At 36.2% G+C, this 18,386-nt stretch overlaps 1 protein-coding gene across 1 annotated transcript in view; it reads right to left on the bottom strand.

The window, feature by feature from the left end:
* LOC123864982 (extracellular sulfatase SULF-1 homolog) overlaps window positions 1–17,990 on the bottom strand; it is a 106,925-nt gene extending 88,935 nt beyond the window's left edge. Inside the window, exons 1-2 of the mRNA XM_045905807.1 lie at window positions 17,815–17,990; window positions 16,480–17,675 (exon numbers count right to left, since the gene is read on the bottom strand). The gene's annotated coding sequence lies outside the window, so the exon portion shown is untranslated. The remainder of the gene's footprint in view (window positions 1–16,479; window positions 17,676–17,814) is intronic.
* Between the last annotated feature and the right edge of the window lie 396 nt (window positions 17,991–18,386).

Raw genomic sequence — 18,386 nt, 5'->3', positions numbered from 1 at the left:
TCTTGCTTTTAGCATCGAATATAATTCCATCAAAATTCAAAATTCAAATCATTTTTATTCAAGTAAACATTTACAAGTGCTTTCGAATCGTCAAAATAATCTACCACTGGTTCGGAATGCTGTTCCTAATCAGAATCGATAAATCAATCTAAAAAGCGCACAATTGAAATAATATCAAAGTTATAGTATTTATAAAGTCAAAACTGTAGATTGCTCTTACATGAATGGTCTAAACATATTAGACAAGTTAAGCAAATCACACCCACCCGACAGGTCAAGGTTACCATCATAATATTGCATTGTAGTCGGGATCAAGTCTATAAGACAAATGTTTATAATATAAATAGTTACTTATCATTTGGATGACTGAAATCTCTATATCGGCTGAGAAAACAGTTCATAATCGCCAAGCAGATTTTCATCCGTTTGAGCGCTACGATGTTACAGACAGACTCACATATACACACGTTAAACTTATAATACCCGTTTGTTAGCGTCGGAAGTTAAAAAAGAAAAGTCCCGACTCACTGACTTAACTTATCAATGCCCAACCCAAATCCTAAGACTTAAAAAGCTGTTTAGCACAAAAGTTCTGTTTATAATGAAGACTAAAATAGAATAAGGCTGATTTTTTTTTGATATGCCAACAGAATAGGAAATAAAAAGGGAAATATTTTCACCAAGCGAGGCCGCACACGGTTAACAGTTCAATCGCAGCTTCAAACTTCCAAATAGTGCAAGGCAGCATCTGTGTCGCTCATCGCTGATGCTAAAAGTATCGTGTGTGCTGTGGCCGTTAGCATAACTGAGCTTTAAGCGTATCAAAGAGCTATCAACATGCGACGCCGGGTAATAACCATACTTATCTTAATCGTATAGCCCCGGCCTCGTAACAAAGATTGCGTTCTTCTTCACTTTGTGCGTAGCGGGCATAGGAATTAATCCTAAGTCTTAGGTACTCATAAAGGAGATATATTATAGTGAAAAATTGTTCTCAATAGCTCAATGATAAAATGTCGGAATAGAAAAAAATTGGTTACTAATTCTCTTCATAACATAAATTAAAAAAAAAATCAACGCTATTTTTTAAGTAAATACTTAAGAACTTTAATAGCTAGTGGTTTTTATTGTAGTTTACCCAAGTACCTAATATGGATTTTTTGTCATAATAACATAAAATAATAGGTAGGCAGTGTCTTTACGCCTGTAGTTTTCTTTGGCTCATAGACAAGACATCATTTGTCGTTTTCTACGCGACAAAATAATATATTCTCGTAGTTAAAATTAATTGTGGAAATTAAATTTACATGTTTCAACGTCGCATTTATTAAATGTGTTAAAACCTAATAACATCCTATTAAATGTCCTGTTGCAGTTCAAAGGCCTCCTTTATTATAATTAAACGAGTTTTAAGGCATAAGCTTAGTTCACACAAGAGTTATTTAATTTATTAAGAAACAAGTAGGTAGTACATACCTACCATTGGTAAACTTACCTTTTCGAGCCATGCATTCCATAAATTAATTAATTAACAATTACTGTAAATTTATAATAATATATATTACAAGAATAGTATTTATAACATTTATATCTAAAATGGTAAGAAAAATATAAACTGTAAAAATAAATAAAAACAAAATTGTATTTAGTCAACTTACCTACCTGCAATCTTGGTGGTTTTTAAGTTATTTGTTTTGATTAAATTGTTTTATTTGGTACTATTAGGTGATGTTACAATCAAACTCTATTTAACAAATTACCAAACTAACGAAAGGCACCTATCACAAATTTTTATGCAAACTTTAGTGATACAGTAAAATTATAAGGCGCCAGCCTACACGCGGCTTTAGTTTAGACTGTCTACCCATGAAAAAAACAATAATGTAATGAGTATCTAGGTACTCTCTTAAATCGTAAACAAGAAAAGCATCAATAGCCTTTCAATAACAGCTGTTAAACAAGTGTAAATTAAAAATTTATAACACCCCCGACGATCCAAAGTAAAGTTTTCCAAAACATCATTTTCAAATAAATAATTATGTATTTAGGCAACGTCCATCTTGACAGCTTGACATTTGTCTATTGACATAATATTATGAACCTAACGGTTATCGAACCTTCTTTTCTACAAGAAAACTAGAAAAGAGCTGATAACTCTTAAACGGCTGAACCAATTTTTTTAGATTATAGCTAAGAACACTCTCGATCAAGCCACCTTTCAAACAAAAAAAAAGTAAATTAAAATCGGTTCATTCGTTTAGGCGCTACGATGCCACAGACAGATACACAGATACACAGATACACAGATACACAGACACACAGACACACAGATACACAGATACACAGATACACAGACACACAGATACACAGATACACACGTCAAACTTATAACACCCCTCTTTTTGGGTCGGGGGTTAAAAAGTCGATAAATGTAAAAAGTGAAAACAGCAACAATGTTATGATGATGAATGACCAATTTTATATTAGTTCCCAAGACTTCGATATTCTTTGATTGCTGATTAGATACTTTCCTGCGATTTTGCCCTCGTGAGAATTGTACGTACAATGAATAAATCTGAAATACCATGTTCGATGTTCTGCATCCAACCGACACAATCATACTTAAACTTTTAAACTTTAAGGGCGTCTGGCAGAGGATTACCACGACGCTAAGTGTCTGGCAATGCATGACGTGATTTTACTATTTCGAAAAAGTATACAGAATTAGGTTTATAGGTACTTCGGATTAAGATAATGTTAGCTTTTTCAACGAACTATTTCAAATTTAAAGTATAATGAAACAGATATTTTAGACCTTTATGCTGTTATCTCCCAAAGCCACCATGATCCAAACATGACAAGCACTGTTAAGATGATTTGCTCTCCGTTACCAAAGTGGGTTACACAAGTCAGTATTCCTCCTAGAGTTAGCACTTCGCTCGGCGTACCTTTTGACCTTCCTATCGATAGTCCAATATCGATAGACTAGCTATCGATAGTCCAATATCGATAGACTAGCTATCGATAGTCCAATATCGATAGACTAGCTATCGATAGTCCAATATCGATAGACTAGCTATCGATAGTCCAATATCGATAGACTAGCTATCGATAGTCCAATATCGATAGACTAGCTATCGATAGTCCAATATCGATTGACTAGCTATCGATAGTCCAATATCGATTGACTAGCTTTCGATAGTCCAATATCGATTGACTAGCTATCGATAGTTTATCGACATTGGACTATCGATAGGCAACTCTACTTTTAAGCTTATTTTGTCTTCAAGCTTTTTGTCTCTCGCAGACGATCGTACAAACTTTTTGTTTCAAATAAAACAAACTGCGAGGAACTCGAAAACTAAGCATTGTTCGGTTCAGCACTTTGTGTACCTAGTTAGAGGATTTTCACTAAAGTTTCATTCGGTTTTGTTCAAGTTTAAACTCTTTCTATAGAAGAACAAATAAGTACCTACTACAGACCTGCTCTAGTACCTATATTTTATCTATCCAATCGATAAAATAAATCAGTGACTTATTTGATTAAATAAATTACGAATTAAAATTACCCTTGAATAAACTATATTCTGGTTCTGATTTTAAGAATTATCACACTAATATTATACAAACGAAAGTATGTATGTGTGTGTGTGTGTATGTTTGTTACTCTTTCACGCAAAAACTACTGTATTGTACTATATTGGAATGGAGATAGCGCATACCCTGTACACAGGCTAAGTACTTTTTATTCCGGAAAATGAGTTTCCGCGGATCAAAACCTATATAAAGGTACGCAGACGAAGTCGCGGGATATCATCTAATTATAAATAGGGAATGCTTAAAATGGGATCATCCACCTGTATTCTTTAATAAGCATAACACCATACTAATATTATAAATTAGCAAGGGTGTCTGTCTGTTACCTTTTTTTTTTGCCTTTTCACGACCCATCCGCTAAATTGTTTTTTTGCAGAAATCGTTTGCTCAAAGATAGCTTGCATCTTAGAAAAGAACCATAACGATTTATCCCGGAACATCAAAGAGTTTTCACGGGAATCTAAAAATCCTAAATCCACTCCCAAAAAGAAATCATTACGTCTGATAATATTACCTAAAATTTATGACCATATTAGGTATTAGTTTTAATGTCATAGGAGTATTTAGAAACAAATCCGTCTTTTTATTATCTAACGGTCCTGGAAAAACCTAGAATATCAACGGAATCTAATTTGAATATAGAATTTACATAAATTGTATAATATGACTACCTAATACCTAACTTATTTTTGAAACCATTCAGTAAATAGCTGAACGGAAACTTAAATCTGAAAGATGGCGTGTGCATATCTAAACGTAAGATGTCTGCTTTATCCGCGTAAGTTTCGGTGAGGCGTTTTTTTTTAAATCGCATGATTTTGAAACATTTTGAAACTTTGATTTTCCGGGATAAAAAAAAAATCCCTTATCCGTCCCTGGGATGAAGTTTCGCCAAAATATTTCTGTATCAAATAGATGATGTCTGCGACTTCATCTTACTGTTAGGTTTTTAAAAATCCCATAGCAGATCCTTGATTTTCCGGAACATAAAGTAGCCTATAACCTATCCCAGGCTGCACTGTGCCAATCATCAAAATCGGTTAAATAGATGGGCAGTGAAAGCTAGCAAACAGATTGACAGACAGACACATTTGGGCATTTATTTACCTAGTATGGATCCATTATAAAAAAACTTTTTTAAATTCTTTTAATAGCGACACATTTTATCATACTTGATAGCCATACATTATCATGACGAAGTTGATGTTACAGCTTGAGAACATTACGGCAAAGTGAAAGAGCTCGTTGCGACAAGAAAGCTCATATGAAATGGCCTTTCGGTCCGCAACGTAAAGTGACAACACTTTTCCATTACATTTTCTTAAAACTTTTATCGAATTTTCCGCTAAGAGCCCACAGAGAAATTTTCAGAGGAGAAAAATAATAACGGGATTGAAGGTAAAGTTAACTCGTCTTGAAAATAAACATTTTGAATGCTTTTAGCGAATTGCACATCCGCCTCCTATTCTAGAGGTCGGAAGTTCGATCCCGGGCTCGCACATTTAAATTTTAGATTAAATATCACTTGCTTTAACAGTGAAGGAAAACATCGTGAGGAATCCTGCATGTCCAACAGTTCTTCACAATGATCTCAAAGGTGTCTAAAGTTCTGCTAATATGCACTGGGCCAGCGTAGTAGACTATGGCCTAAGCCCTTCTTATTCAGAGAGGCGACCTATGCTTAGTAGTGATCCGGCGATGGGATGATCATGATGTATTATTATTTAATCGTTCACAATGCGAGCTTGCCTCCTCGCTATAGACATGATTTATATTTGCACTTCGCGAGTGGCATACTTCGTACACGATAGCGGTTCCTTGTACTACAACCTATTTTATTACAAAAAGTCTTGCGCTGAGGACATTATTATGCTTATCAATAAAAAAGCTATAATAAGGTTTTGCTTCCGCAAGGATCCGCCTTAAACGCGACACAGATGTCGCGTCATATCGCTTCTGTCGCACTTTGTAGTTGTACAAAGCCTAGGTGCCATCTCCACGGACGAGAAAATCGCAGTGATAGTCTCGCCGTGTGTTAAAATTCGATACAAACTCTATGGGCCAGTTTCCACAGGGCGATACTATCCCGTCGATAGTTTACATCGTTTGTCACCCGGTGAGGCTATCGGCGCGATTCTCTCGTCCGTCGAGATGGTGCCTAAGCAATGATGAAATCAAGGGTTTAAGGCACGTACCTATATGCGACCCGCAGAGAAATTGTGTCAGCTATTTTTCGCCACAATACGAAATGTCAATCGTCTTTTGGTCGGCCTGGTGGAGCGACAACATTTTTCCATTACCAACCCTTAAACTTTTCCCGCAGCCGTACGTCACAACTTATATATTTTCAAAATAAACTTGCTTAGCTTTCAGGAAATGCATCAAATGGTATTAGAAAAAAAGAAAGATAAGTAACTAACTAAAATATGTATTAAGTTAGGTAACTTTCATATTGTAGTTAAGTACATATTACAGCTCCTTAGGACCTTTCTAAGTAGTTCCTGAAATCATGTGTTGAAGTATGACGCTCTGTCACACTGATGCCGCCACGTGTCGTGTTTGCCCAAGGCTTACGAGCCACATGGCATGGCATGCCAGGATTATACGAACAAGTTCCAGAATAAATCAGGACTTCAAAAAGAAATTATAAATGCAATCATGCCGTCTGACAACTTTTAACACCCTTTTTAAGAATTCATAATACAAAAACTTGATTTACCAGTCAAGGACTGTTGAAATGCTAATTAATAATACTGGATTGATATTATATTTCAATAATAAATTAATCCTAAGAGCTGAAAATAATAATTTAACTTTTTTTACTCGTCTAACAGGGGGCAGTATTCGAAACTTTGAAGATAGCGCATGTGGTTCTAACACGTATTTGCGAGTAAGATCTTACTCGTAGAGTCTATATAAAATTTTGAAACATCGTCCTAATTTCAACCAATAAGCATCCAGTTCGTCTAGCAAGAATCTCTACAGAACAGGGCCTTGCGTCCAGCAACTTTCAGGATCGTCCGTCCACCGAAGGGGCATGGCATCTTCCAATACATTTTCCGCGGCGTCGCAATTCAAGCATCGTTAGACCCCAAACGTCTATCAGTTCTCAGGCTATGTGCCATAATGTGACGATGGACTACTTAACTACGACTATAATTGATTATATCCTTCCTAGTGGAAAATTTTAAAAAGAAAGTAATTTTGTATCAATAATTAACTAATTGGCTGACTTAGCGATCCGATACGATGCCGTGTAGAAGTCGGTTAATTGTATGCTTCAACTAACTGCACGTCATTTACCTACCATCAGGCGAGATCGCAGTCGCTCAATAAAAAACCGGCCAAGTGCGAGTCAGACACGCGCACCGAGGGTTCCGTATTCGGGTATTTTTTCGACATTTTGCACGATAAAACTATAATGCGTAAAAATAAATAATAATCTGTTTTAGAATGTACAAGTAAAGCCCTTTCATCCCAATTGGTCTAATTATCTAACTTTGAAAATTTAAACACATTTTTTTTTAATGATGTAACTAAAAATTTTCGGTTTTCGGATTTATTCCTTTACTTGTGCTATAAGACCTACCTACCTGCCAAATTTCATAATTCTAGGTCAACTGGAAGTACCCTATAGGTTTTCTTGACAGACAGGACGGACGGACGGACGGACGGACGGACGGACAGACAGACAGACAGACAACAAAGTGATCCTATAAGGGTTCCGTTTTTCCTTTTGAGGTACGGAACCCTAAAAACCGGTCAAGTGCGAGTTGGACTCGCACACGAAGGAAATTCTGTCTGTTCCGTAAATTATTAAATCCTGTGGGAACTCTTTAATTTTCAGGGACCAAAAGTAGCCTTTATCCTACCCTGGTTTGCAAGCTATCTCTGTACTTACCGAATTTTGTCAAAACCGGTTAAAGTTAAACGGATAGGCCCTGAAAAGCTAGCTGACAGACACTTTCGCATTTATAATATTAGTATGGAGATTATGAAGATCACTATAATATTCTATGGCCACAGTCACAGACTGGCCACAGTCTATGGCTGTATAATTTTTATAAAATTAAAACAGGGCTTAAAACCTGTACCTAGTTACTTACCTTATCAAGTTTCAAATCAGAAATAGAAAGATATCTGCTCATCACTTCTTATCATTGGACTATCTAACCAAGCACGTACTAAGTGACTATCATCATACCATTTTAATCTACGCCGAGGACTTTATTACTGAGAATGCATTCATTATACAGGAATCTTTTGCGGCCGTATTTGGATGCGCCCCCTGGATCACACCTTATTTGTCTCTACCATAGACATAAATAAGATAGGACATACCTAAGATAGTACCTACTATATTATAGTAGGTAGGTAACCACAATAAAACTATACAGTATCACATAGAAAAAAAACCGGTCAAGTGAGAGGCGGATTCGCATAAGAAAGGGTTCACGTACACGTCACACTCCGGCCTTCCCAACGCTTTGTAACCCCCGACCCAAAAAGAGGGGTGTTATAAGTTTGACGTGTGTATCTGTTTATCTGTGTATCTGTCTGTGGCATCGTAGCTCCTAAACTAATGAACCGATTTTAATTTCGTTTTTTGTTTGAAAGGTGGCTTGATCGAGACTGTTCTTAGGTATAATCCAAGAAAATCGGTTCAGCCGTTTGAAAGTTATCAGCTCTTTTCTAGTTACTGTATGTAACCTTCACTTGTCGGGGGTGTTATAAATTTTTAATTTACACTTGTCACATCACTAAGATCACGTATAAAGGACCACGCCTAAGACACCTAATCTTCTATTGGCTTATTAAAATGTGTAAAGGAACAAGGACTCTTGATAATAAAAATAAATAAAATAAAAATAGCTTTATTTTCCTTTCTTATAGTTATGGTGTACATACTTAAATTAAACTTACCTACTTAAATTTTATCTTATTTTATTAATAGGTATAATTAATATCTACAAAAAGTTTGTATTGCTGAAAGGACCGCTTTTAGCGGTGAAAGCCTCCTCCAACCTTTTCCATGACTCTCTATCTTTTGCGGCTCTACTCCATGCCGTATCTACCCGCCACTGCCACTGCCTAAAGTGGCAGGTACGGCAACTCTTGATAGGTGCTCCATAATAATGTATATAATCTTTCTATCCTTTTCTTAATAATAAACAAATCGATTGCGCTGACGCGCGACGAGGCGACGACGCGACTTCGGTAATCGGTATAATAATATTATGTCAGGCATATATTGATCACTCTCAGTAGTCTGTGATTTAAAAAAATAAACAGACGCCCACATACTCCTGCATTCCTGGTAAGCACTGGTATGGAAATAAAAAACCACATAAGTATAGGATGCAATAAGAAAAGTTATTCAGTACAATGTAAGTAAGATATGCCGATCGATTTGATAGTATCGAGAGAAGATTATTTTGGCTTGGGGTTGGGGGTTGACCAATTTGAAAAAAAAATTGCAATGAGAATAGATCAGTTTCCTTCTACGAATAGCAATTGTCATAATACGGGGCTACCGCTTATGTCTGTCTACATCTAAATAAAGTGCTTGTACTTTCTCACAAGTCCGGGAATGGCTGAAAAATGATAGATATTCTACCCTCTTGATTAATAAAAGAAAAAAAAAATTGGTCAAGTGCGAGTCGGAGCACGCCAAACCATCGTACAAGATATCTGATTCATGTACCTACTCGTACTTTAAAAAAATTGCTTATCGGCTATTTTTTAATTCACAATCTTGGTTTTTTTCATTTGTTGTTATAGCGACTATAGCGATAATAGTTGATACACTGTGAAACTTTCAACTCTCAATCTATTACGGCACTTGAGTCTTGAGACACCCGCTGACAGACAGACAAACGGACAGCGGAGTCATACCTACCTATAAAAGGTAATAGCCCCCGGCTGCATTAAAATTTTTAGAAACCCTAAAAAGAAAAAAATTCCGACGAATTGAGAACCTCCTCCTTTTTTTGAAGTCGGTTAAAAATCTGAGAACCGAATGCAGCAAAACTAAGATTTAGATAGGTACTTAATACCTTCCTAGAGTTCTTACAATATATTTTAGTAAGATTATCTGGTGAGTGGTGACCAATCCGGAAGGATGGAACTTTAATGACGCCGTGGTATTTATTGTAGGTACTGTGCCCTGAAGTGAGACGCCATTGTTTTACGCCGCACTTATACTATGATAATAATTGTCAATTGTCACCATAAGTATCTCCGGAATTTAACGTCGCTTTATAATGAACGGAAGATAAAGAACGCCAGTCATTCATAACTTCTTTTGGTTCCTTTTGTAGCGCCCCGCCACAGGCGCTTCAAGGCGTCATAAAAAGAGGGCGAGAGCCCCTTCAAGTTACGGTTAAAAACTTGGCTGTACCTGACCATACTTCACGGTTTTCGTGAGAAATGTTGCCCATTATGCATTCATGAAAGTGTGCATACATTTCTTCGTAGATACGCAGACAAACGCTCAATGACGCGTCGACGAAATGATGTTTCTTTATTGTTAGTTTGTATTTATTTATCTATTAGCGATGGTAGAGTTAGAAACAGACTTTGAACATTAGAAAGCCTATTTTAATAATAGTAAGTACTTTAGTAATAAGTACTTTTTAACTTGGTTTTCATCCTCACCAGAATTTAGCCTCATATTATGATGGCGGTGATGGTGGAACACTACATACCTAAATACCTACTGTACTATAATTAAAATAGAATTTATCATCATTAAGCTCATCGCCGCGCTGGATCACTACTGAACACGAGTCTCATCTTGGAAATCAGAATGAGAAGGGTTTAGGCTATCATACGCCACGCTGGCTAAGTGCGGATTGGTAGACTTCACACACTTGAGAACATCATGGGAGAACCCTCAGACATGCAGATTTCCTCGCGATGTTTTCTTGCAAGTGATATTTAATTGCTAAAAACGCACATAGGTTCGTTGACTCTGAAAAGTTAGAGGTGCGTGCCCGGGATCGAACCCCCGACCTCCTGAGGCGGACGTCTTGACCACTGGCTATCGCAGCCTTACTTAAAATACAATAAGTAGGTAGATATGTACTCGTGGCACCTACCAGTACCAAGTTATCTAAAGGCAATAATCGCGTAAAATTAAAAGTAGCATATTTTACTCATGATCCCTTGTCTTTCATGTCATAACATAACCATACAATATTGTTTCGCTTCCGAGAAATTTGTAAGTACAGATGAATGGAACTGTAATTGCTTACTGTTTTTTCTATGTTCCCTTTGCTCATCGCCGACACCTGTTTAACGGCTTGTTAAAGACCTCTTTACGTCTCATTAATAGTACATTGTTTCAAGAAGACAATGAAAAAGAATATATTTTTGATTATTGCCGACGCACGGGCTTTTAAGATTATGTCTAAGCCTACAAAACTAGTAATTTTTGCTAAGTCTGTAAATATATTACTAATATGATGTCATGGACGCTTATACGTTCATGTACCTATAATATCTATCATATTCATGTACATGTGACTGTATGACCTACAATACCTAACTACTTATGTACTTAGTATGTAGTATGTGGTTGAAGGGTGACAGTTTAATGTTAGAGTGCTAGGTCCTTTTATTCAGGAAGTCGGGGTTCAGTGCGTTATGTGCGTTATAAGCAATTAAATATCACTTGCTAAACTTCGTGAGAAAATCTGCATTTCTAAAAATTGCCCCTAATGTTCTCAAAAGTGCGTGACAGACTACAAAATCATAAAATTACTAATGAATGCAACAGTATCAAAATAAATCATCGAGTTAAAAGCTTAAATAATTTAATAGGTACTAGCTTTTACCCGTGACTTTGTCCGCGTGATAATATACCTAATTTATAGCATTCGGGGATAGTAACTATAGTAAATAATAATATCTAGCAGTGAAAGAATTTTCATAATAGGGCCATTTGTGTTGAAGATTAATAAATACTCAGAAAATAACATTTTTTTTGATAGCTTTAAGTTTTATTGTAATATTTTCAATACAAAAATGACATATATTTCCATCCTTTACTTACTTTACAATTTTTTTGTATAACGAGATACCTACGTCTCTTATTTCGATGTGAAACATCAATTCGTTCCTCAAACATTGAGTTATGTACATAAGAGATGTGCAGTCACTTATTCATATTGACTTTACAAGTCCTTGTGAATTGCGTGGAATAGCAAAAAAGTTCACCCGGCCATTGCCATTGAGACCGACTATTTTTCTTTTGCTCATCCTTAATTCATCCTGATTTCTATTAAATATACACATTACACAGTCTAGGCAGACACTATTTCCAGATTTTCATAGAAACCTTCATAGAGGAAAATCTTTTATTCAAATAAACAATCAAATGCCTCTAGGTACAGACTAGGTAATTACATAATCTTTTGTGTAATATGCTTTTTCAGGAGCACATGCTTTTATTAAATTTTCTAAATTCTAAACTTGTAAAGGCAAATCTAAAATTAATAGCAAAATTTTTAAAAGATTATACACTCATTCCCACAAATGAATTTTGGACTTTCTTGAGGCACAGGAGTCGCAATCTTATTAGTTTTCTTATCATAAATATTGTAGATGCTTATCATAATTTTCATATCAAAAATAGTCATATATCATATCACTACCCATTTTATAAATGCGAAAGTGTTTGTTGGTTTATTGGTTTACTGATTTGTTTGTTCAATTTTATCCTTTCATCACTTTGCAACAGAGCAAAGGTTTATTGATTTTTTGCATGGGTGAAGACTTGGAAAGTGGCATAGGCTACATAGGTACAATTTATCCCAGAAAAGCGAAATTCCATAGAACTTATCAAAACCTAAATCCACGCGGACAAAGTCGTGGGCATCAGCTAAAAGGTACCCTATATAGATTCTTATTAGGTAGAATTTATTATGAAACTCACTCTCGTTTACATCGTTTGATAAGCTAAAAGACCATGACAAGCAATCTAGAACAAAAAGTAGGTCGAAACGGACATAAATTAATAAATACTATCGCAATAAAGGTCAATTCAATTCCGGATTAATTGTATGCAAAGAAAGTAGAAATCTTCCAGAGTGTAGAATTGTAGAATCTGATGTTAGGAATTTACCTAATTAGCAGATTTCTTGAAATGATTATTTATTTATATGTACCTATTTAATCGCAGTCAACAGCGTGCACAAAATTATAATATTTAACCAAAACCTAGGTTTTATATAAGGCTACAAGAGATTATTTAAGTTATAAAAAAAAATCAAAACCGACTTCAATAACCACCAACACTAAAAAGTAAAAAATAATTTAATTTGTTACTGAAGAATATAATGTAGATCACTAATATTTTTTGGATCCGAAGTCAATAAGCCGCTCGAGCCGTTTACTCTTCATCTTGTTTGTGACTCCACATTGGCACCGACTCCAAAAAATGTTGGGTGCGTGTGTATGTATATGTGTGTGTGTGTGTGTGTGTGTGTGTGTGTGTGTGTGCATGCATATTATTTAGGTGTTAGCTATAAACCATCTAGTACGCCTTATACACGCAATACGATAGACTACGCGTGCCACTAATTAATGGTCTAATTACTAATGGGTCCCGTTTCCTAAAGTGTTTGAGTGGAGAAAGATTGAAAACATGCCTAAAAATTAAGTCGTCTGGAAAACAAACGCAACGTATTTATTTTAAATGTATTTATGCAAGAATATCGCATGCGGAGTGCGGACGCACTCTGCGTCTGTTTATAGATGCCAATTAATTTAAATACTGATTGTACATGTATAATTAATATGGGAATTTTCTAAATCATATCGTAAAAGTGTGTCAAAAATTGAATTAGTTAGAAAGTATCCTAATTACTCATACCCTTTGTCCTTTTTCGTCCTTTCGTCTATTCATAAATCAAAAAATATTATGATACTAGCCGATGCCCGCGACTTCGCCCGCGTGGATTTAGGTTTTTCGAAATCCCGTGGGAACTATGTGATTTTCCGGGATAAAAAGTAGCCTATGTGCTAATCCAGGATATTATCTATCTCCATTCCAAATTTCAGCCAAATCCGTCCAGTAGTTTTTGCGTGAAGGAGTAACAAACATACACACACACACACACACACACACACACACACACACACACACACATACAAACTTTCACCTTTATAATATTAGTGTGATTATATTCGTTACACTAATTTCGACCAATCTGGAATTTATGTAGGTACTCAACTCCCTAGTACCTAACTACCTATATTTATGCCTATTTTGAAATCTTTCTGCTTTCTTTTTACCCGACTGCGGCAGACATAATGAAGGGTTATGATTTTAGCAGTCTATTTATGTATGTATGTGTGTATGTTTGTATCCAGATTCTGTGTGTTCCACCATAGCTCCTAAACTACTGGGCCGATTTTGATGAATAAGATGTCAATCGATTCGTCGTAAAGGTCCGGGTGACATAGGCTACATTTTATACCAAAAAAATTGACCTAACGAATGTTACATGAAATAAGTGAGGGTCTCCAAAAATTTTTTTTTTTGCTATTGTATCGAGTGGGGTGTCAAATGAAAGAGGAGAAAATTCTGAGTTCATAAATATAAATGTACTACAACATTAAAATATACCAAGCGACAGAAAAACAATTTTACTATAATATTTAGCGTTTATCAAGACGATCGCATTCGGGTTTTAGTTTTCAACTTTATCTTGTTCAAATCTATATTGGTATCTATCGCTTATGTCCAGTAACCAAAAGATTCTTTGAAAATCGACAAGTGCCGATGTTTCGGCCTTTGACCACAACATAATCGTAAAGTTTCACAACTCAATCGCTGAAGTAATTTGACACAGTTATCCAAATAAGTAGGTACCTAATTGAAATGAATATGGACAATGGGCATACCTAGTCATGTTGTATAGATGTACCTAATGCTAGATATGACGTTAGGAGATTTTAATTTTCGGACGAGCACTTCACTTCTATATGTTGGGTGGCTAGAAAGCAAAAATAAAATTCAATTGCGGGTTGGAGTTGACCGGTTTTTATTTCATGGTGCGGGCACTGGACCGTGAGCTCTATTGTCATTCAATCGAGCCCATTGTGCCCTTTGTCGGACCCTGCTCCGCCATGGCATTCGACATGGGGCATAGTGGAAGTTAATAAGATTGTCTTATTTTAGCTAAATATTTATAAACAGATGAAATTAACCCACTTATTCCTGGATGAACTAACATATTGAAGGTAGGTAGGTTCCTACTACTTAAATTAAATACTAGTGACATCGTAATAAATAGGCTACCTACAGCACCGCTCTCCTGTATTTATTAGTGTTTAAATGAGTAAAATAGCTATCTTTAAACGTCGCTAACGTCGCGTAGTAATAACACATTTTTACTAAACAGAGCTAATAATTAACTGTATCTGTACCTAGTGTTTGTACCTAATACTTACCTACAGTGCAATATATTATTATCGAAATTAACTCACATCTATACTAACAATGACCGATGAGCTCAAGAGTCAAGGTGGTGGCAAGAAGTTGGTGGATGGGAAATGGGAATGAGGAAAATAGAGTACTGTGGTGAGTGGTAACTGAAGCGATTTCAGATATCTGTACCTAAGTGTAAAAATAAGAAAGGTTATAAGTAGGGACTATTGCCCAACAGTGGAATATGCAAGATAATGGAAATACCACAACCCCGAACTGTCTGGTCTGCAGACGCGATTTTTTTACATCAATAATTGGAATGCAATCTGTTAAAATGCCGGATTTGAATCATCCATTTGTACTTTCAAACCCTGTGTGAGTGTAAAAAAATCAAAACTGAGAGCCTTTTATCTACCGCTAATTAACGGCATAATGTTTATACAATGAGTATCAGCGCAACTCAACGGTACCTTCGCAAAGGGAAAATATTATTTGATCCTCTAAAATACTAATGGTTCTACTTAATATATATGAGCATTTTTTTAAAATATATGATGTATTTTTTTTTCATGATTAAATTACGTGACCGGCCATTTGTGTAGCCAAAATCTTAGGTTAGAAAATCCATGTGCACATGGCACTTAGGTTCTACTGGGTTAATACCTACCTAACTTAGTACCTAAAACTGACAACTTTAACGACCCCCATTTCCTTATTTTTTAAGAAAAAATATATATATTTGTGATCTACTCAATAAGCCCTACACAATGATACCCCACATGCTAGGGTAAGAAAAAAAATTTTTGTGGCTCCTTTTGCATGTATGGGAGGCGAGAGTCCCGCTGAATAATAAATAAATAATAAATCCCGCTAATTGAATTTCTAATTCAATGTTTGGTTTTGGGTCAACGTTTTAAAATTTCAGATTGTAACTCATTTCGTCTACGAGCTAGAGACCTGCGACCGGCGGGCAGACAGACAGACAGACAGCAAAGTGACATTAATAGGGCTCCGTTTTTACCCTTTGGGTAAACCTTTTGGGGAAACCCTGAAAAGAGGATCAATCATTAAAAATAAGACCGTTTTGCAAAATTAAAACGATCATTTAAATACATGCCCTAAGCAAACAATGAAGGTAGTTTTAAAAACTAAAACGTTTCTTATAAGAGGCATGTTTTCTCTTTATTATTTTAAAATAAAAGATTCTATCTTTTAGCCTCTGTTTTAATTTTACTATAAAAAACTAGACTTACTTACCTAAGTAGATTTATTTAGATAAGATCTTATCTATTCATTAGAAGAGATAAGGTGAAGTCATCTATCACACCTTAGCAAAGCGCAACAAAGTTACAAACCAAACAAATCTACAGTCATGTTATGAAACAAGAGCCTACATTTCAGTAGTCATGTATTCATCTTAAAAGTTTTTTGTAAAAAATACTCACCACCAGAGAAGGTCCAACAGGATCCGGCACTCGCATGCACTCGATGCTTTCACAATTTTAAAGACGCAAAATTAAAACATTCAAATTAAGCGATTTTACTCGAAACATCAACAAATAAGTAAAGTCCTTGATAATGAAATCAAGAAGAGAAGTAATAAGAACAAAACATTAAATATTTTGACGATGTTATGCGTAAAGTTCTGACGTTCGACTTGAATGAACGATAGTCGGGACGCGTAAGCGAAGCGGTCGGCCGCTATCCGTGCCACCGCGAGACTGTATCTCGACTCGAAATTCCCGACTCGCGAGCTTTAGTGCTCAGAGGAGGCATCCATCCCGCTCGCTCGACCGGTCACCTGCCTTTTAAAAATGGGATCCTGATATTTCGCCGAAATAGGAACCAAAGCCAAACAGCACTTTATACGTACACAGCCTCCCAGGTACGCGGGATGTTCGTTTATACAGCCACATTGACATCGAATTGAATAACTACAGCAGACTGATTCACTTTGGTTTAAATTTTAAATGCTCATGCATCAGTCAGTTAGCGTCATGTAAAAGAGCACGTCTGAATTCAAAACTGCGCAGTGGGTAATTTACTTATAGGAAATTTGCTTTTTTTTATCTACACGTTTTCAGAAATGCTCATGGACACGCACTGGTAGTGCTGGACATTTACCGCATAAAACTCCTGCTGCTTGTTTTACACGTATTTCGACCTAAAACACAACAACTCTCTTGCTTTTCACATTTTTTCCCCCCATTTTCTCCTAAGGACTATATTATGCGGTCTTTCCTCCTCCTCCTTTTCCTTTATAATTATTGTCTACGTTGTTTGCGACAATGATCCAGTTTTCCTCCTCTAGCATTTTTAGAACAGCATCCAGCAACCTGTCTCTTTCCAATACCCGCCAGAAATAACAGAAATATTACTTCTCCTAAGACAGTCGGCTATGTATTTTTTTCAAGTTTTCTAGATTCAGAATGAGACGTTGTGTCCTTCTATCTTTGGTCGAACTATTCCACTTTCTTTCTCATTTTGCGAGGATTTTCTTCTTAGAGACAGAGGCACAGGACAGAGGCTTTTACTTATTCGGAGCTCTTGGAGTTCAAGCTGGCTAAAGAATCACTATTATCTACTATCTATCTATTCGCATGCATCCTTTCCATTATATCTAATCCAGAGCTCTTTTTACCTGAAACCAAGGAATCACATTATTATCGAAATGGCACCGATTGATAGCCGCCGAATGATGGCTGTTCATTTTAAAGTTTAGTATATTTTAAACTCTCTCGCACACATTGCACCCATCACATAAAATACAAAGTACGAACCGTTCGCACGCCACAAGCTGTAATTTGGATACATTATCTATCATTCAACATCTCGGAAATTGCTGTGGTGGGAGCGATGCGGTCTATAGATTTCGCCTTCACCGGGGGAAGAAACTATTTAACTATGATTTAACTCCATGGAAGAACTGACGCATTGATGATAATAAACAGAGTAAACAAGGCGGTTTTAGCGCTCCAGCTGTAACCACCGATACAAACCAACCACTGACCACTACTAATACAAGTAGGTACACTGGACTTACAATTGCTGATTTGTTTTTGAAGCAACTTGATTTTCACCATTTTGGCGCTGATAATAACAGCAGTGAGCATTATGTGACGTGAGCGTACTCGAAAGTAAATGTTAGTGGGGAGACATCTGTCAAGATCAAATAATGTCATCACGAAGACCATTTGACACTACACAAAGTGTCAATTTTAATGCCTGGTACGCTCGGTGAGACGCGGGCGCTTCGAATCGGCACAAAAAATAACTGTCATTTTGAATGGTAGCACCTTTTCCAGCGTAAGTACATGTAGATAGGTATAATATTATGTCCATTTCAGTGAAA

This window comes from Maniola jurtina, chromosome 4 (assembly GCF_905333055.1).
Source record: "Maniola jurtina chromosome 4, ilManJurt1.1, whole genome shotgun sequence".
NCBI classification, from domain to species: Eukaryota; Metazoa; Arthropoda; class Insecta; order Lepidoptera; family Nymphalidae; genus Maniola; species Maniola jurtina.
This window is presented reverse-complemented; position numbering and strand designations above follow the sequence as displayed.